At 46.3% G+C, this 20,446-nt stretch overlaps 1 protein-coding gene across 2 annotated transcripts in view; it reads right to left on the minus strand.

The window, feature by feature from the left end:
- The window catches only part of GDE1 (glycerophosphodiester phosphodiesterase 1), a 229,633-nt gene that overhangs the window by 18,224 nt on the left and 190,963 nt on the right, over nt 1-20,446 (minus strand). Inside the window, exon 6 of one of the 2 annotated variants that reach the window (XR_011303205.1) lies at nt 12,632-12,724. The exons of the other annotated variant lie outside the window; for it this stretch is intronic. The gene's annotated coding sequence lies outside the window, so the exon portion shown is untranslated. The remainder of the gene's footprint in view (nt 1-12,631; nt 12,725-20,446) is intronic. 2 annotated transcript variants of the gene reach the window in all.

Below are 20,446 nucleotides of genomic sequence, written 5' to 3' on the forward strand. Positions count from 1 at the left end.
GAAATGTTCTGGATTTTTATCATAAAAATCTGCCAAAGACGACATTCTTGACATGACCCTATCTATGTCTTCACTGGACCATTTTTTGGAACTAGGAATGACTCTCTCAGCAAGTCTATGGGATTTATCTTGAGTAGCTTTGCTGGTTTTAGACATATCAGCAGACCTGGTTTTGTCTGTCTGTTTAGGGGGAGTGGTGTGTTTCACAGGTGTGGAAGAGTGCAAAGGTTGTTTCTTCTGCTGTTTTCCCCCCTCCCCGTGAGTGGAAAAATGTTTTCCCTGTCCTTTAGTGGCTCCGGAGTTTTTCGACGCCTGTCGCCGGGGATCGGGGGTGGTGTCCCTGTCCTTCGAGCGTGGGGCCTTGCTGGTTTTAACTGCGGGCTCTGACTCCTGGAGCGCGGCCTGGGGGTGGAAGTCGTCTTCGTCTTCCGACGATCGAACTTCTGTTAGCCTAGGGAGCGAGGCACTCTTGGCAAGAGTGGATGATTGCCTGGAGTCATGCGGCGATCTTGATCGAGAGCACCCAGAGGACACCGAATCGGACCGTTCAGTTTGTGCCTCTTTCCGAGAACTCGACGTCGTCGAGTCTCGGTTGGACTTAGTGTGTTTAGTGTGTGTAGTATGTGAAGCGCTTGTGTCGCCAGGGGTCTTCCCCATAGCCGCCCTGCCGGACGACCTTCCAAGGTCGGGGACCTGCGCTCGGCTGTCTTTCGACACCGTAATGCCCTCGCCGTCCGAAAGTACGGCGTCGCTGCCGTCGCTGAAGGCGCCCTCCGCTGCCATGGCCGCCTGTCTGGCGTGGTGGGCCCAACGCTTCGTCGAACGGTCCTTAAGTGTCTTAGGTTTAAACCTACTACACGCTCTGCAGTTCGCTTCGGGGTGGTCCCTCGGCAAGCAGAGATTGCATGTGGCGTGCCTGTCGACCCAAGGGTATTTGCGATTGCACTTGGGGCAGAATTGAAAAGGGGTACCCTCCATACGCACCTTGAGGCAGCGGGCTGATAAGTGTAGGAAATATATAAGGTGTACCTAATATACCAAGAGTGTAGAGTATGTACCACCCCCCACTCTCCCTACTTGCAGTGCCGAGGCCAGAGGCCTTCCAAGGCCCGGCCGAGGCCAGCGGCCCTCCGAGGCCCAAATCCGTCGTGCAGCATCCGACGGTCGATTTCTTCTCCAGCCGGCGTCGAGTGTCGAAGTTCGACGTTGGGGTGGGGAAGGATGTCAATAGATTATTATTTTTAAATGTTTAGCAAAAGTATGGCTAAGGCCAGGGGACTCCGCAAAATGCTTCCGACCAGTATGGCGGAAAAAAACAATCTGAGGATCCTAGACGCGTGAGGGATCTTGGGTACAGTGGACGTCACACTAGGGATAGTATTACTGGCACGCCCTGTGTCGACGCCCATTTTCGAAAAACAAACTTTAATACTCCGCAGCTTCCACTAGATGTCGGCCTATGCACAGCATGTGATCTAAGCAGATTCCACAAGCCTCAGAGATATATATATATATTATATATACATATATATATATATAGGACAGGCCTGCCATGAAATGCTTCTATAAGTCCTTGACCAAAGGAAAAGGCGACCCGATCGAACAGATCCAATGAAATATTCAAGTAACCCAGAAAAACCTTCTCTCTGAATTGCAATGAAGACATTTTACTAGAGGGAATTGAGGGAGAGAGGTGAAGTAGCAGTGAAATCCAACTGTGAAGACAGAGGGAGATTTCCAACAACTATCACCTACCTCAGTCAGCCTTTCCCCCGGTCCACCAGCTGGTCCGTCAAGAGACACAGAAATCTAGCACAGTTGTATGTCCTTGAGCTTGCTACTATATTGAATTGAGTCAACATAAAGGCCAAACGGGGGCAACTTAAATTGTACAGAGCTTGTGAAGGTATGGCCTTTTGTTGTTAATAAGATATAATCATAACCTAAACCATCGCTTTAAGTGCAGGCCTTACTTATAATTTTGTGTGTGTGAAACTGATCAACCCATATACACATAATTACACAGGCTTCTGGCTGATGCTCGAAGCAGGATGTTTTAAGATGAATAAGAAAGTACTTGGGGGGGGGGGATTCTGAGATGGCACGGTCTGAAAGGTTAAGATTACAACTCTATTTTTCCCCACTATCAATGTTAACATTTGTACAGACTTAAGTAAACCCCATAGTTTTCTCCCAAGTTGAAAGTTTAATCAACCTTGCTTTCTGCAAATGTGCAACAGAATAAGGTAACAAGGAATTTAATCATACATAAAAAACTTAAGGCAGCTTTTTTAGATATTCTAAAGTTAAAGTATCACATCTAGGTATTGTGTCATTTAGGAGAAGTGTTAAATGATCTGCAATAAACCATATTAATTTCATATCGATTTCACTGCTTGATACCCATTGCACGCTTGCTTGTTACACTTCTATCTAGGTAAACCATGGTCAGTCCTATGTCGAGCCATTGTATTTACAATGGTATAGATTTGCATCGATTTAAGTACATCAGTGCTGGGGCATTTTTTAGCGACCACCACCCACCTCATTCCACTATTTCTTTTTAACTAAACTATGCCATTTAAAACAGAAAAACTATACCCATGGACAGATGCATGGGACTAGGCCCTTAATTGAATAAGGTTATGGTATCCTGTTCGGATCAGAACTGGGTACGGCATTTAAAATAAATGTGTACACAGTTTAGTGACTTTTCCAAAACTATGCTCTGAAATGTTAGTGTTAGAATTTGCACCTTAAAATATCTTCATTATTTTGTAAGCAAGATATTAGGTAGCTATATACTAAATAGTGATGAAGGCGGTTTCATTTGATTATTTAAAATCGATGTTTTAAAGAAGGTTAACACGCAAAGCATAATTTTAATGATTTTGCAATAATGTCTTAACATACAAAATCATCCCGTGATCTTTCTAGAGTGCTGAATGAATGTATGGTGAACAGGCCATCAAACAGTGCGTTTTGTTTTTTAACATGTAATTTGTATTAAACAATTGGAGCATAATACAGTGATAACATCACATAAGCAACAACAGCGTGGATAAGCGTTTTCAGTTTCACCCGAACCCTTTATTGTCCCACATTTCCCCCTGAGTCTTAGTTCATCTCTGCTTCCTCCTCCTACCTCTCACAACCCATGTACAGCCTTGCCTGGCGAGGTTTAAATGACAGGGCTGGATATTTGTTATCGTAATCAGCAGCAACCAGGTTGTATGGAAAGTTCTGCCTCCATTGCCGCCGTCACCCTCTCCGACACCATCACATCCCAGATCTTCCCCCACCACAAGATTGTTTTCGGTCCCTCCGGGGTCTTCCAGCTTCGGGCAATGGTAATGCGCGCCAACAGGTGTGGGGGGGAATCGATGAATGGAAATGGTGAATCTGGGCCATTGGGTAGTACCATTGAAATATCAGCTTGAGAGTGCATTCATCGTTTGTCACACACCTGGGCAACAAGTGGGCTTTGGTCCAAATATCCAGCCATTCTGAGTCTTCTAGTTCGTGGCCTAGGGCTGCTTCCCATCTGTGCATAAACTCTGGTCTGGGGGTTGGGGGGAGGGGGCAATAGGTCTGTACGCAGAAATCTAGAGTATGGAAGTGCTTGCTTTGTTCGATCCATGCCAGATCGACAGCTCAAGGGTGCTTAAAGCGTGGATGGCGCTGAGTTTGGTCTCAGGGTGTTTGATCCAGTGCCTCAGCTGGCGGTATGAAAATCTGTCCGACTCTGAGAATAGAATTCTGATTTGCATTCCTCAAACGGCCCTCCACATATAATTGAGCAAGAGTTTGCAGCCCCCCCGCTTCCAGTTAGCGAAAGCTCCTGGGGGGAAACCGAGGATGGGTTGTCAAAAATCGGGGAGAGAGGACCAAGGCCTCTCGGTATGCTCTTCTCTTTCAGTGCTTCATCCAGGACTTCAAGGCGACCTTAGTGGAGGTCAGGAGCAGTGGCCATTGCTTGCGTAGCGTGCGCGGGCTAAATGGGAAAAAGCGGAGGCGGGGCAAGCACTGAGCCTACTCGATTTCCATCCATTTCGGAGGTGGGAACTCAGCGATCCATGATAGTAGGTGTGTGAGTTGGGCAGCCTCAGCGTATTTACGCAGGTTTGGGACTCCGAGACCCCTCGGATGCGCGCCTCCCACCATGACTCTGGGAATTCTTGCTTTCTTTCGCCGCCAAATAAAGGCCAGGACTTTTCATTGAAGCTGGTACATCCCGTTCTAGGGATAGACACTGGGAGGGAGGTGCAGTTGTACAACAGCCATGGGAGTAGGTTCATTTTTACGGCTTTTCGAACTGCTTAAGAAGTGGGGAAGTTGGACCCACAGAGATGCAACAGCGAGGCTGTAAGACGGATTCCCAGGCATTCGATCGAGGAGGCATCCCAACGGACTGGGCACATGGGTTGAAGGGCAGAGATGTCCGGCGGGGTCAGACCGACCCCCAAAGCCACTGACTTTCCATAGTTTATTTCAAATACAGCGACATTTCCAAAGTCCTTGAGTTCGAGTAGGGCCGCTGTAAGGGAAGGCTGGACGTCAGATAGTAAGAAGCAGGTCATCAGCATAATGGGAATGGACCCCCTTGATTAGATTGTTATTCTGAATGTGTTGGGCTAACAGTTCCATAACCAGGGCGAACAAGAGAGGAGAGTGGGGGCAGCCCTGGTGTGTGCCACATGTTAGTGGAATCGGGGGGGAGCGCATCCGGTTGATCTGCAGTAGGGTGCTTGGGGAGAGGTAGTTAGCCATGATCATGCTCCTAAAGTGGGGGTCAAAGTCAAATTCTTCAAGTGTCAGGACGAATCGTTCTCGTCAAATGCCTTAGAGGCGTCTAATGTCAGGAGGGCCATTTTCCAGTTTCCCCTTTTGGCGAGTTCAATGAGGTTTACTGCTCTCCTAATGTTATCCCCCGCTTTTCTCCACAGAATGAACCCTGTTTGGTCAGCATCAATCAACGAGGAGAGTAGTGGAGCTAAGCGGTTCGCCAAGACCTTTGAATAAATATTGGCGTCAATATTCACTAATGATATCGGCCTGTAAGAGGAACATACTATAGTGTTTTTAGCTGGCTTGAGGTCTGCATGGAGGGAGTCACTGCACCCGCGTCGCCCAATGTGTTAAAAAGGACTGTCAGAGAGGGGGCAAGTTGGACACCAAAGATTTTATAGAAGTTTGGGGGAAATCCGCCTGGGCCTGGAGCCCGCGGTGTGAGGGATTTAAAAACTTGCTCCACTTCCTCCTGTTGGATAGGAGCTTCTAGTGCCTCTGTCTTCTTTAGTTAGGTGTGCTAGGGCAGCTGATGCGATATATTCTTTCTGCGTAGTGGGTGATCTGCCCGGGGTTGACATGGTCTCTAAGAAGTGTTCTTGTGCCCTCTAAGAAGTGTTCTTGTGCCAGACACAATTTCTCTTGCTCCCCATAGTGATTGACTCCCTGTTAGTCCTTGAGGCTCACAAAGTTCTGTTTTTTCCCCTGGGTTAGCTTACTGGCCAGCAGGTGATTAGCCTTATTGCCTTTAACATAATAGCCCTGTTTCACCGTTGCCAGGGAGCGGGCAGTCACCTCCACGTAGAGGGCCTCCAGCTTGTTCCGGGCGATCAAGAGGGCGGTGTGCATCCTTGGGGACCACCCCTGCTTGTACTTCTTTTCAATCTCAGCAATTTCCTGCTCCATGCGCTCCCTCGCTAGCTTCCTCAGTCTGTGGTAGGCTGCCGTGTGGGAGATTAGAATACCTCTAATAACCGCCTTCATGGCATCCCATGTGATTGCCGGAGAAGTCAGCTCTGTGGGGTTCTCCAGGAAGTAGTGCTTGATAGCTTTGGCTACTTTGTCCCTTAATGCCAAGTCATTAAGAATTGGATCGTATAATCGCCACTGCGGTTGGGCTCTGGAGCTGGATTCCATGTTCTGATTTGGAGCCATACCAGCCCGTGGTCTGAGAGTGCCTTCAGGGTGATGACTACTTAATTTGTGTAGGACAGCAGTTGTGGCGAAACCAAGATTAAGTCAATCCGGGATGAGGAACGATGGACCTGGGAGAAAAATGTGAAATCCCTCACTTCCAGGTGGAGGACCCTCCAGGCGCCAACCACTCCCAGTTCTCTGAAGAGGTGTAAAATACTCAGGGCCAACCTGAAGTCTCTAGGGATGGAATGGATCTATCTTTTTCCGGATCAGGGACTCCATTAAAGTCTCCTCCCATAACGGTCAGACCTTCCACAAAAGGGAGAAGGGCAGCCTCCAAGTCTTCATAGATGGTGTCCTGGCCTGTGTTTGGTGCATACACAGATATCAGCAAGTACAGTTGACCGTGGAGTAGGCCCTTGTCATGGCCACAGGCCCCAGAACACAAACATCACACCATCTAGTGATGGGGGCAATGGGTCACTTGACTCACTTGTGTCCCTTTGGGGCCTATGAACACAGGGGCCCTGGCTGGACTCAGTCCTAGAGATGTGAGCAGAAACAATTTAAGTGCAGGAGTGCCTTTACTTTATTTCAGTGCAGGAGTGCTTTTATTTTACAAGAACTTTCCAGGAGCTGAAAGCCTTTATTCCAGAGAACATCCTCCTGTGCTGACTCATCGGGTGTGCAGGCAGGCTGAACATGGTGGGCGTGGCTTCAGAAGCTCAGCTATATAAGCTGCTCCATCCTTAAGGCTGGTGCTTCGCGTTACTGTGCACTTGTGTGCAACGTGAAGCTCACCGCCGCTTGGACCAGTTTACTTACCTTTGGAAACCAGGCGTTCTCCTGCATACTCACCTCCAGGAAACCGGTGCTTCATCGCTTCATGTGCAGACTCATCTCCTGACATCTAGTGATCTTGAACCCGACACTGCAGCACTGCACTCTGCATCCACAATCTCGGACCCTGTGAAGAAGAAGAAAGACAAAGTTAGAACATTTGAACACCGCGCACCCCCTAGTTAACAACTTACCAGCTACTGTACAACTGCAGCTTTGTTCCTCATTCCCTTCGGCTGTCGCCTCGAGCTCTGCAGCTTCTGCCAGGCCGGCAACATCACCTGCAAGGGAAGAAAGCAAAAGAGCAAATATCAAAAGTGGAACGGACTGCAATACAAGACAACAAACTTTACAATACAACAAAAACAGACGAGGAAAGACAAAGGCAAACAAGAACACTTACCTGAAGTATAGTGGCTTAGTCGCAGCAGGACTGGACTACCACGTGCAAAGAGCCACTGAAGGAACCCAGTCCAGATCATACAAGTGCCCCTGCCAGAAGCAGCAGGACGGAGTGCTCGCCAAAACTAATCAACAGGTGAGCTTTCCAGGGACCACGGTTTGGAGAAGGGGTCTGGAAGGGGATCAGGCGGCCAAGGTGGCATACTCACGCCCCCTATTCTCCATGCAGGAGCAGTCCAGAGCAGCATCACCCATTACCACCAGTCACCACATAAGCGCAGAGGGCGAAGTCGGACCCGAGCGACCTCACCCCCGGGAGGGCTGCAACCGTGCCCCAATGCCTCTGCAGCCCTTTATTCCCACAAACCAGCCTTCTGGGTCTTTAATTGTGTCCAACTCTTCAAAAGGGAATACCCTTTGCCAGCAGGATAGCCGAGCCTCCTTTCTTGGTGTTCCCAGAGGCGAATAATTGTTTCGGATAGTCCCTACTTCGTAGTCGGGTGAAGTCTCCCGGAAGGAGATGGATTTTCCTGAATGAACACCACTGAGCCCTCCAAGTCCTTCAAGCGCCTTAGGATAGACTTCTGTTTCATAGGGGAGTTGAGGCCCCTGATATTCAGTTACACAAAGTCCAGCGGTATATGTTGGGATGTCGTGTCGGTAGTGCTCTTCAGCAGGGGGTGGGGAGGGGGGGAAATCAGGGTAGTTTGACTCAGCCGTAGTTGCCATCTTACTTTAGTTCATTCAGGTTCTGTTACATGCAACTTTACATGGTCTCAGTGTGGACGTTCCGGCCCCGATGAGTGCTACCTTTCAGGATGGTATGGGCTGCTTGTTGCGGTGGCGACCCCCCCTGGCCTTGGACCATGTGGGCTGGCTCACCTTTAGCGGGGGGGGCAACCCTTCTCCAAAGGCGTGCTGTCTCAGGGGGAACCCTCTTCCCCCTCCTCTGACAGAGGAGGTTTGAGTATCCTTTGTGCATCTTCCAAGCAAGCAATTGAACGGGCGATTCCTTTATATGAAAATTGCACCGCTGTAAGGAATAGCCAGCGATACCTTATCTTCTGGTCACTGAGGAAGAGTGTCAGGGGACGGAGAGATCTTAGTTTCTGCATCGTGGCTGTGGCTAGGTTCTGAAAGATCTTTAAGGGGGAGCCTTGGAAGGTCAGTGTATCTTGCAAGCGACCCACTGAGAGGATTACCTGCTTCGTAGTGTAAAAGTGGACCCTCGTGATGACGTTTGGAGGGTTTTCAGAGTCAAGACCTCTCCGAGGGCGGAGTCTATGAGTGCGATCCAACTGCAGCAGTGGTTTCTCCAGGTGCGGAAGAGACTGGAACAGCTTCCCCATATATTCTGACAGTTCACGGTCCTGGACTGATGATGGGATTCCTCTAATCCGAAGGTTATTTCTCTGCGCCCTATTTTCCAGGTCCTCCTGCTTGTGCTCCAAGATCTCATTCTGGTCTGACAGGGCGCAAAGCTTTTGGTGGGCGTCCAGAAGTAAGGCCGCTTGCTCCCAGGATTGGTCCTCCAGGTCCCCCAGTCTCTGTTCCAGCTCTGTGACTCTTTAGTCCGTATGTTCAATTTTGGATGACAGTTCGGTCATGCAGCTGCATAATTTGGCCATGATGTCTACCATGAATGCCTGGATGTCGTCTTTGGTGGCTAGTTGTCCTGCGGCACTGAGAGGTCCTTTCATTGGGGATTTCCCTGCTTCCTGTCTTTTCCCCCTTCTCCGTTGAGCAGCATGGCTGTGATGTCCCCACTTTTCTGATTTTTGGAGTGCTTGGACATGTCACCGCCAGATAGGGGACATCTCCAGGGGGCAATGGCTGCTACTTTCACTGCAGGGCTTACGGACCGGGAGACTCAGGTGAGTGAGATTGGATTGGCATGGGCTCTACCACTGTTTCCACTGCTCCAGTGCCGCCGAGCTTCCTAATACTCCAAATGCTGCCTTGCTCTGTGCACTCTTTTCACTTAATGGGCCTTTGCGCCGGCAGACCCGGAGCTAGCACACAGGAGGGGAATTGGGCACCCCACCTCTGGCTACCTCCTGGTGGGGGAGCAGGTTTCCTCTCTTTGCGGACCTGGGGGAGGGGGCGCTAGTGCCTGCTCAGCCTCATCAAGGGCCTACTCCACTTGGAGCCAGGAATGGTCATCCCTTCTTCCCCTTCAGCTGGATCCCAGGTAATTGCTGCTTTATGTAGCGTTCCTGAGGCTTGATACCTGCTGCTTCTGGCCGTCCCGAGTCCTGCACCAGTGGGCCCCTTGTTACCTTAAGAGGGACCGTGGTCATCTGCTTCCTGGTGGTGTGGAGGTGCAACGAGCTGGGCAGCCTGCCAAGGCACTGGGTGACTCCGTAGGGAGAGAGGCTGGAACCCGCAACGGGAGAGGACCTCTGCTTCACAATGGGCAACTGCCAAGCGGCGCCTTCACACTCCCCGGCCTCCTCTGCTCCGCCAGTGGAGGGGGGCCGCCACGCCATTCTGGGTCGGGCAGCTTGGGTCGGCAGGGCAGTTGTCCTCAGTACATGTAGGGGCCGCATTGGTGAACCCTTCTCCCCGGGGAGCGGAAGGCAGCTATTCCGGCGGCAGGGCTCTCCCTCCTCGACGAACGCAGCAGGCCGCAGGTTTTGAGGAGGGGCCAGTGGAGCCCGCAGCATGTTGCTGCCTCAGTGGGAGATGTACTGAGCGGTTCCTCGCGGAGGGAGCTGTGAGCACAGCCAAGGCTTCAGCATTCGCAGGGGTTGCCTAGGTGAAAAGCCTTTGCTAGTGGCGTTGGGGGCATCTGCAGCGGGGCCGCAGCGTCACTCTGTGTCCCCCTGCCATCTTGGAGGGATGATGTATTCTGCAGGACTTCCCTTCCGCTGCCTATCTCACAGCAAAACTGGGTTGTCTGTTGGCAAAAACCTGCCCCTTTTGTGCCTCTCAAGTTCCGAGCCCCTTGGGAACAAGGGTGTGGGCTGGCACTGCGGTAGAACCATTACTTTAAAGCATTAAGATGGCCATTGTACAGAGGTCAACAACAGAGCAGCCACATTGGTGGTGCTGCTGGCCACGCTCCCCTGTGTTGTGTTTTGAAACAAACCTAATCCAACAGAACACGTCAATTGCACGATTCTTTGTTGGATCAAATGCTAAAATAACCTAACTAGATGTGGCATGATTCTTTTTCTGGCGAAAATCTAGTGAATGCTGCCTAAGGACTACCATATTATTTGGAGGGTCATATTTAAATTACACTCCCGCTAGGTTGCTTGTGTGTTTATTTACACTGCTGTTGGCCCGTCTTAATTCAGAGTGCAGAGGAGAGGGAAGCAAAATGGGCAGAGAAAGGAAGCAGCAGCGGGATAGAGGTAACATGTATGCAAGTGGCTCGATACATCACTCTACTGCCACTATTGGTGGGCTTGTTGAACGTGTCTCTATACAATAAAAAACGGACAGGTGAGGGCAGGGGTCATCGGGAGAGGCAGATGCAAAGCCTGTGGTGTTGATGGGTACAGGTCGGAAGTACCCACAATCTGCTTTCTAAGGGTTCAGCTGAGTAAATTGGGAGTAGGTTATCAATAAGCAAGAACCCAAGATCTGATTGGACTACAGTACTTTGGGGCTAGTTAGCCACTGACGTGAGAAGGCTGAAGAGGAGAGCTTCGTTATGGCTTGGCGTTGATGTGCTAATGGGTAGGCCTGTGGGGGGCATGTAGTGTATGTTGCTAAGTGATCTTCACTGTGAGTGAGGAGAAGGATGTCGTAAACCTTACAAGGCAAAACAACCTGCAGCCCTGCACTCCTATCCCTGGCCATGTGCAGACAGGCCTAGCTCAAAATACCACCCGTCTATCCGCTCTTTCACTAAGTGTCCATGTCTCGGTTTCAAATATATACACTGTATCCCATTAAGAAAACAATTAAGCTTCTGCGAGTTGCAGATTAGGGAAAGGGGCAATCTGGAAACTCCAGACATTATCATAACCTTCCTGCTGGGTGTTATTGGGAGGGAAGAACTTTTGTTCGGAAAAGGGGCTACTTAAAAGTTGAAGACTGCACCCACCCTTTTAACGTTCCTTAGTATGTTACTTGGTAGGCTGAGAGATGCCTCAAACCTCACAGTAAAATGCGTAGTGGCCTGCTGGGACGTTTGCCCATTGACTGGGTCTATGGGCCTAAGGCACATTATAAATAAATAAGGAATTGACGCATGGATGTCATTTGTCAGGCACTGTTCAGGGCCGGGTCCAGAATCCCTGCTCGTTTCTCTCAGAGGTCTAACATGCTATCTGCCACGAATTCCAAACTCTTCTCACACAATCCAAAATATAAATGCCCTCCACAGCCACAACTCACCAGGTTTTGATGCAGCACCGGGTCTTCAGTATCAGAGTGATGTGGCACCTCTGCATGGGGTGCTAAACAAAAAAAACTAGTAGCAGACAAGGTAACAGCTGTGTGGATTCCTCAAAAACGTACAACACGTCTGCCTAAAAAAGAGCAGGGGTGCAGCGGCTGCAGGATGGGTTATAGCAGTATGCTGGAAGGGACAAAGGGGTTTTGGATTGGGAGGTATTAGGATGGATTTACCAATAACATTGCAATCGCTCTGGCCCCTTGCTAGCTAAATAAAGGTCTTGGGGAATGTTCTAGCAAAGCTATGCACACATGGGGGTTGCATGTAAACCACTGTCTGGTTTCAAAGTGATTCACCGACTGATGAGGTTACTAGCCACACCAGTTGCTTACATCCGCTTCATTTCTTTTTCACAGTATTTCAGTGTGCCGACGGGTTATCTTTCTACTGTGCTATTGTTGAGAGCTTTGCTTATAAAAGGCCACATAAAATGGGAACAGACTCCAAATAATTTTCATTCAAAAAGATGTGACAGGCCTCACAAAAGGAGCATAAATAACTCAGTGGCCTAATTCATTATTAGGGAGATTAGAGAGAGGTTTGGTTATGACTATATGGCATGTGTGTCTCGCCACCTAACACCACCACTCCATAAGTCTGCTTGTCTCAAAAAAGTGAATACTAAAATCAATAGTACACTATTTCGAAGTCTCAACAGGAAATTAAAATGCGCAGTACAAATCGGCAATTGATGTTACTATAACAAGGAACCTCTTTGGATTTTAGAAGCCATTCTTAACTAATTGTTCAGCATCGAAGTACACTTTTTGGCAAATGGGTGCCAACTTATTCCGATTCAAGTTACTTTCCTTTAGCAGCTTATATTTAGATTTGTATTTACATTTCTAAAGTGCAAAAAAGGCAAGTGTGATAAATATGGTATAAATCATACACTTTACATATCAAAAAAAGTTCCATGATAAATGAGGTTGATGGGACTTTCAGTTTGTGTTTTGTAGGATGTTTTAATCGGGTGGCATCTAGTTTGGGAATTTTCCAACCACTCCAAAAGAGATGCGTACAATTTTCAAATATATTTAATAACTTATTAACCTGGGATCTGCCAGTTTACTGGGCTGGTGTCGATTCCTACAGCCTCCTCCCTCCCCTTTCTGGACAGGAAACGCTCAGTTTTGTGAAGAAGATCTATTTATTAATAAAAATAGAAATCATGAAACAAATTAGAAATCATTCTCATTGAAATTCTGAGATAAATTTTTACTACACGGAGAAGTTCAATTTTCACTGCTGCATTTTATTTAGTTATATACTTTTGTAGGAACGCAAACATCACCATCTGAACTTTTGGTTTACCCAAGCGCACATCCATCTTGAGATGAAAAATATAGGAGGGTTCAGGATAAAGCTTTCATTTTATAGAATACCAAATTAAAGTCAGAACATCCCTGCTCATTTGACTACATATTTGTAATAAACACCGGCTTGCAACCGAATAGACGTGAGCATCTCAAACAGCATTCTAGAAACCTCAATTTAAAAAAGAAAAGGCTACTTGATACTAAATCGTTTGCAAAAAGAAAATGTATGTTGAACATGTATGTTTGCTAGATTCCCTTCAATGGTGTTTCAGTCGCATTATTTTGAAAACATGCACATTTTTATTTTCAATGGGCAAAATAAAGGTGGGAAAAAGTTAATTACGCTTTCCGCTTATTCTTCAGTGCTTCAGCGCCAGTGACGGAACTCTGCTTGGGGATGTAACCAGGGAATTACTTTAATGACGTTGTTCTTCTAGGTAAGTACATAGTGAGACATACGTTTGGCTCCCTAAAAAATTATTCAGTACTTGCGCATTACAAAGAGAAGGAGTCAGGGTATCTCCCAGTATACACACCATAGGAACTGTTTTTTCAACCTATAATTTCAGAAGCACTTATGCGTTGAAATATTTACTAATTTCCCTGGATGTCAATTCATATACTCCCACCCCTCAGTACGTTCACAAATGAAAAGGACTGAGTTTAATCTTTTCCCGTTTCGAGTATACTTGTATACAAATGACTTGGCTTGCTCGCAGACAGGTGGGCAACCTCTTAAAGACTGGCTCCATTCGCCACCTCCGTTAACAGGTGTGTATCAGTCAGCAGGTTGGGGTCCACCTCCCTCCACAGTCTAGTTTCCCACCATCTGTTTTGGGCCAGTTTTCCACTGAAGAAAGCCTGGGATTTTAAATCCAGGTGGGCACCTCCGTATATTGCAAGAAATCCAAAATGGGTACAAAGGAAACCAATCTATTCCATTCTCCTTTCTGTTGTCAATTTTCATTGGTATCGCTCTTCCTGTCAGTCAGCAAGTGAGCCAATGCCCCGAACCTATGTGTTTGTACTTTTATAGAATAGAAAACACTCCCTTTAGTTGTGTGCATCATTTCTCTAATCTAATTGGTCAGTGTATGTGGTTGGACAATACTCTAAAAGGTACATCACGCAAAACCATTCCCTTCATGCTTGTTGGGAATATTAATGAAGGGAGAAGTCTAGGCCCAGTTTCCATCCCATTTGATGTGATGTCATCTTGGAGATTACTACATTAAACAATTTTAACTTTCTGAAACCTCATGTTCCTCACATGTATCATGTCACCAATTAGTTTTTCAGATTGCTCTCATTGAGGTGAATCCAATGATGTTAGTCTGATTTTGGCATAACAGGTGATGTGTGTATTACAGATTTTGGCTTTTTACGCTCTGATACCTTTACACAAAGATTGTTTTCTCGCCTCAGAATTAGAGCCTTGCCGTCACAGACACTAGGATATATTAATCATTGGTATGCAACGTTGCTGTGCAAAAATATTTACATAGGTCTAATTTGTATAATTAAACAATACAAAAAAACATTTTACATTCAGCTGATACAATAAAAATTATTTTAAAGAAAGTCTACATTTCCTTAAAAAGATAAAAACAAAAAAGTGGTTCCATATGTAAAATGTAAGAAGTGCAATTTTTTCTTTAAATGTAATTAGACCAATCACAATTTAAAATGCCATTGCAATCCCTGCCTGGTAACAAGGCAATATGGTATCAGTTTCTTGGAGGCTCAGAGCTGGGGCATTTAGGACTCCTGACAGGGCTGGTTGTCATGGGACCAGTGTCATAAGGCTCTTTGAAATTAGGGTACCCCAGCCATTTGTTGAACCAGCTCCATGCCCAATGAATAATTATACCAATGCACTGTCACAATGCCAGACTTCATGTCTGAGTAAGCGTGAATCACATCCTCCTGGAAGGACCTGGTTTCGGAGAACAAAAGCAACATTTAGTCCTTTGCTGAATCCAGAGTGTCAGTTTTATAGTCTACTTAAACGCCATGCTGAATTTTCTTGGAGCAATCATCCCATCTTCAGCATCTGTTAGGGGAAGGAATGTAATTCTGCTGTCCAGGCCCTTTCTCTGGCTTCATTCACCAATGTAGCATATAAAGTCTTATTTATTTTTTACACTTCCACATTGCAATTCTTACTTCAAACAGGGCAACATTATAAAAAGAATAATATTGGCCCAAATTCCATTTGTGCTTTTTTACTGATCTGTAACATGCTGCGTTTATACATCCCAGAATGACTGGTTTCCATTTAATACAGATTGCTGTATTCCTCCACGTAGCTGAAAGGACATTTTCTGCCTTGTCATTTACTGTGAACAAACTCTTGTAGCTCGGCTGCTGACTTCACCATGATTCCTCGTGTGTCTTTTACAAATGCTTTGCGCAGCAGAACAAGTTACTTTCTTACCTGGTAAAGTTCTTTCAATGGGATGTTCCTCCGACGTATTCCACATCTTTGACATTGATTACCACAGCTGTGCTGCTTCGGAAAACTTTTTCGGCGTAGGCGTCCTGCGTCAATGACGTCGATACGCTCCCTCGAGGACCTCCGACGGTCGACGTCACCGGATGTGCTCCATACTGACCAATCGGTAAATCTTTTGCCTTATAGGATTGTAGTAAAATGCCAAATGCTCCAAGTTGGAGGCCTCCAAGACAAAGTATCTGTTACGCTCACCTGGTTCCCAAACGGGGCGTCGATCAGACCCGGACAGCTGCGGTCTCCACCAACGTGATGCGTAGTGAAGAGATGACAGTCTGGACTGGCCCGCCTAATCTTGTCTGCTGGACTCGTAGAAGTATTCTCCTGCAAGTGGTGAAAGGGATTTAGCCACCCGTGGACTTTAGTGATAGCCCCCCAACAGTTCTTGTTCTCCCCACTAATCACCTCCGATATCCCCTTTTGGTAACCTCACCTTATGTTTTTAAATGATGAGCTCTCCATCCTACATGGCATGCAGGGGCACGTAGATACCAGTTACTTCACTGGGTTGAAGGTACTGGAGGAGTTCCGGAGGAATATTGACTCTAGTGTCTATAAAGTTCAAAGAGTTCAATATGTCCTATGTTCACTCTTGTTCCATTCCCTCGTTAGGCTGCAGCTGGGTCCAAAAGAATATTGCCTGGAGGCAGCTGATGGCGTTCAGGTAAGAGTCTGTATTACCAAACACTGTCCGGTAAAAGTTGCATGAGTTTAACTTGCTGTTTTCTCTCCCTTTATAGGTGCGGCATATGAAGATGATTTATTAAAGAATAATACCTCCGGTGGTAAGGCAGGTAAGCCTATGGTGGCAAAGAGATTGTCATTGTCGGTTTTCTCGGCTCACCTTGTTATTCCTTTTGTTTTCCCCCCAGGTGCTGGGTTTCGACGAAGAAAATGATGGAGGCAGCGCCGAGTCGAAAGATGCGGTGGACTGGTGTGTATAATGCGGCTCTGCTGCTGGCGAAGCGACACGTGCTGAAATAATGTCCTTTGCAGGCTCGGAGATGTGCTGGGTCAGGAATGAGGTAAGGAATCAAATAATGTCCGTGATCTAACCTCTTCTCCTTTCTTTTCCTTTTGTCTTGGAGCTCCGGAATCGAGGCGGGCGTTGCAGAAGACTGAATGCTGACTTGCAGACACGGTGAGTGTCACGCTGCTGGATGCAGAATAACGCGAAGCATGGGCTGCTGTTTGGGTGTGGTTTAAATAGCCTGCAAAGTAGTCCCAGGTAAGAAGTTCACCAGAACCACACCCCGAGTAAAAAATAGTCCCTGTAATAAAATAGTCCCATCCAGGCCTCACGTTGGCTTGTACTCATTTGCAGCATGGTCTGCATAAGGTAAGTAAAGTCTATGAGCCTGGCGCCTATGGCGCCAGGACTGATTTCTATGATGAGCCTGGCGCCTAAGGCGCCAGGACTGAATCCAAACTGCCCCCAGCCGGGGCTGTTGGGGTTTTAATGAGCATCTGAATGCCTACTCCCGGGGCTGATGGACTCGATCCGGATGCCCGGGGGTAGGCATCATGACAGTATCCCAGCTATAACATGCAATATTTATATTGTCCATTTCTAGATGAATCCCACCCTTTCCAAGTTGAGGAAAAGCTGATACAAGATAACTAAAAATCATCACTTTAGTAAGAGGTTTCAAATCAACTAGAATTGGGTTCAAGATTTTTCCCTCAGCTTCCCAGTTTCATAACAGATTTGGTGCCGTTAATTTTAGGCCCTCCTTTCTGGAAAAGTCAACATATGGATCCATGGGTCGTCAGTGGCAGCACTTTGAGGTTGTCTGTAGGACAGGTACATAGATGTTGAAAAATCATGATGGAAGAACACAGCCTTGTGTACGCCTCATAGGTTTTATTTTTAAAACTGTACATTTCCCTTTGTCTTTCCCTTCCTGAGACTACTGTATCTGCATGGAGTGCTGTTAGTAGTTTTAATAGACCTACTGGAATTACTAAACTAATTCAGATGAACCACAATTTTCCAAGATCAACTATGTCAAATGCCAGCATTGGTCCATCAAACCTAAATATATAGGGCTTTTAAATAAGAAAGCATAGTTGGCTATAATACTATAGATTTAGTGCTTCGTTCTCCATCCCAGGTCCTCCCTAAATCCTAGTTGAGTATCTGCCACAAGATCTTTGGTAGCCCATATGTTCACATGAAAGTAAAGTAGGTGAAAGAGGATTTTTTAACTTCCTTCGATGATGGTAATGGGTCACTATGAAGCTGGTAATGCTTAGTTTCCTTTTTGTAAAAAGGAATTATGAAAGCAGTATTCCTACTAGTTGGTATTATATTATTATTTTATGTATTGAGCGTTAACCTAGCTTCGAGACGCAACAGAGCACTTTACAAAAGGTAACAGGACAGATATACAGAGGAGGGGTGACAGCTGTACAGGGTTGAGGGGTTGAGATGGGCAGATGGCGCCTAGTGAGTCAGGTGACGCAATGACCTAAGTGTCAATTAGGAGAGACTCCTTGAAGCTTTGGGTATCGAGTTCTTTTCTGAATTGTGGGGGCGAGTCGGATGCTGACAGGGAGGAGGTTCCATTGTCTTGGGGCGTAGGCAGAGAAGGCTTGTTTTCTGGTCCTTTCCTTTATGCAGTGGCAGATTTCAAGTTTGCACATGTCCTGGCGTCTGGTGGTGCACTGTCTGCCGGAGAATGTGCAGTTTCTCCGCGAAGTAGCTGTGCGACTTGAGAGCGGCTGCCTTATAGATGATGCAGCAAGACTTCAAGGTGATTTGTTCTTGTAGTGTAAGCCAGTGAAGTTCGCTGAGGGCTAGGGGTCATATCTGCATGGACCCTTGATTAGGTGTGCAGCAGTGTGTATATTTCTCAGGGGCATAGGATAGGACAACGCAAAGCCTTAGAGGAGGGCCTGGCCACCATTCGAGGTGGCATAGCATCAGTGCTTGAACTGTGGATCTAAAGCTGTCCGGAGGGAGGAAGGGCTTAACTTTCCACAGGAGGGAGAGCTCATACCAGGCTGTCTGGGTTTTCTTAGCTATGTGTGTCTTGAAGGAGAGGTTTGTGTTAATGTGGAACCCAAGGTATTTGGTCCAGTAGGTGAGCTTGGGTGTCAAGCTCTCAGGGTTCATGGTTGATAGCCAGGTCTCCATGTCTGCGTGTTCAGTGTTTGTGAAGAGTAGGAATTTGGTTTTGCAGGGGTTAAGCATCAAGTAGGCACTGGACATCCAAGACTGGATCAGCGAGGGGCAAGTTTTGAGCCTGTGGATGTCCTTGATGGAGTCGATCTTGAGGAACAGCTGTGTCTCGTCGGCTTATTGGTGGATGTTGTGTGTGGCTAGGAGGGGTCCCTTGTTGGGAAAACATGTTGATGTAATAGCATCAAAGAGTATCCATTAAAAGTGGGGTGAATAACTCTTACATCTGTAAGGTTCTTCAGGGATTTGATTAATTTCTCAGCCTTAAATAAAAGTTCTATCGCTCATTTTAAGTACAATCATACGCTGCCATTTCATTGTTCAGTGGGCAGTTGGTTGATTTGGTAATTACCCAAAAGATGACACTGACGCATTTAATTAAGAAAACAAGAGGTGTAAGGTTAATTCGAAACCTTACAGCCATCAACCCTGTTTTTACCAAAGTATTTAATCCATTTACATAAGCGTCCATTAGTTGTGTTTTAGTTTTGGGTAAAGGTTTGCTCCTCTTGAAACAATAGTTAGTTTCTTGGACGGCTTCTTGTATTTCTTCACACAATTCCAGTACCAAGTCACCCTTTGTGGTGGCTCTTAAATATTTATGCTCCCTAGGTCTACCTGCCACCTCATATTTGTTATCAGGCGAGTATAAAGAGCTCCATATACTACCCTACATGGTTTATTAAACCATCCTCTTTCTTGGAGATTTTCTTTAATAGTTTGCTTTTACACATTTTGTCCAGAGTAATTTTATACATTTTTCAAATGTATTAATTACTGTTAAATCATCTGATCTCTATTAAGGCGGTTTAAGATTTCTTGACAACTGTTAGGACGTCATTTTCAATATAATTCTGAGGCAAATCCTCCCAGCAGATGTTCATATGTAGTTCTTCAGAATAATTTGTAATCCGATCTCTGGCATCATTTGTTTTTCAAGAAAATAGAAAGGGATTATGATTATTGAGCTACCTTCATGTGAATCAGAAATGTCCAGAAGTTAATTTTTACCATAAAAAAAATCATATTCACTGTCATAGATCTTAAGTGCAGAGAACGCTGCAGTCACCCACGTGCCTTAGCTTTGAAAGCCAATATCCAAATAACAATGTTCGAACAGGATGGGACCACATGGACATGCCCTTTTCACACCATCCAGTACAAGAAAAATATACCCACTGATTGATGAAGTACTATTTGTTAGGGAAACGACATGGTAACCCAGAGTTCATGGTACTTAGGGACAGGAAAGTTAAACTGCTGAAGCAGGAGATCCTCAACCAGTAGCAGCATTGGAAACAGTTTTGGCATTTAGGTCAGAATGGCAACTGTTGGTTTCACAAATGCTTGTTTTTCATAGGACTTGAGGGCATGGACCAGATATAACTAAAGTGCCAGAAGGCACACTTGGTTAAGATATTTGTATTACACCACTATCACATTTAGGTAACTGAGCCATTAAATCTTTGCAGACCGCTTAGAAATAACAATGGCAGGACAACACTTGATGTTACTGCTTGGGAGAGCTGAAAGAGATCCCAGAAGGAGTTGCTTGGGGCAGGGAGGGGCAGGTAGTGGCTTGGAATGGCCACGGTCCATAAATAACACCCACAAGCTGCGTCTCCCCCTTACATGTCATTTCACTCCTAGCTGTACTACAAAAGCAATCGTTTTTGCTTACAGGTGGTGCTTAAGCCTTATTTTTTCAACTTACATGTTTACAGATTGCATATGATGCAGGTATGATTATAGAGATTTAGGCTGGTGCAGATATTTATGCTATATTAATGAATTTACAGCATATTAATCAACCAACTAAATTGGGCATCTTTTAAATTGCCTTTTAAAACATT

This window comes from Ambystoma mexicanum, chromosome 2q (genome assembly GCF_040938575.1).
Source record: "Ambystoma mexicanum isolate Mex_15411 chromosome 2q, UKY_AmexF1_1, whole genome shotgun sequence".
Classification (NCBI taxonomy): Eukaryota; Metazoa; Chordata; class Amphibia; order Caudata; family Ambystomatidae; genus Ambystoma; species Ambystoma mexicanum.